We start from the raw sequence: 522 nt of genomic DNA on the forward strand, positions 1-522 counted from the left end.
CAAATAATGTTTTATCAATTTTCCCTTTTTCAAATCCTCGTTCACATAAAAAGGTGCTTAATCTATCATACCAAGCTCTTGGAGCTTGTTTTAGACCATAAAGAGCCTTTCTTAGTTTGTAAACATGTGAGGGATTTTTGGAATCTTCAAACCCAGGTGGCTGTTTGACATAGACTTCTTCATTTATATATCCATTGAGAAATGCACTCTTCACATCCATTTGATATAACTCAAAGTGCATGGAACAAGCATACGCAAGTAGTAAACGTATTGCTTCTAATCTTGCTACCAGAGCAAATGTTTCATCAAAATCTATCCCTTCCTCTTGATTTTATCCTTGAGCGACCAATCTAGCTTTGTTGCGGACAACTATGCCATTCTCATCAAGTTTATTTTTAAACACCCATTTTGTACCAATGATGTGTTTATTTCCAGGATTAGGAACAAGTTCCCATACTTGGCTTCTTTCAAATTGATTGAGTTCTTCTTGCATGGCAAGTATCCATTGATCATCTTTAAGTG

This window comes from Cicer arietinum, chromosome 4 (genome assembly GCF_000331145.2).
Source record: "Cicer arietinum cultivar CDC Frontier isolate Library 1 chromosome 4, Cicar.CDCFrontier_v2.0, whole genome shotgun sequence".
In the NCBI taxonomy this organism is placed as follows: Eukaryota; Viridiplantae; Streptophyta; class Magnoliopsida; order Fabales; family Fabaceae; genus Cicer; species Cicer arietinum.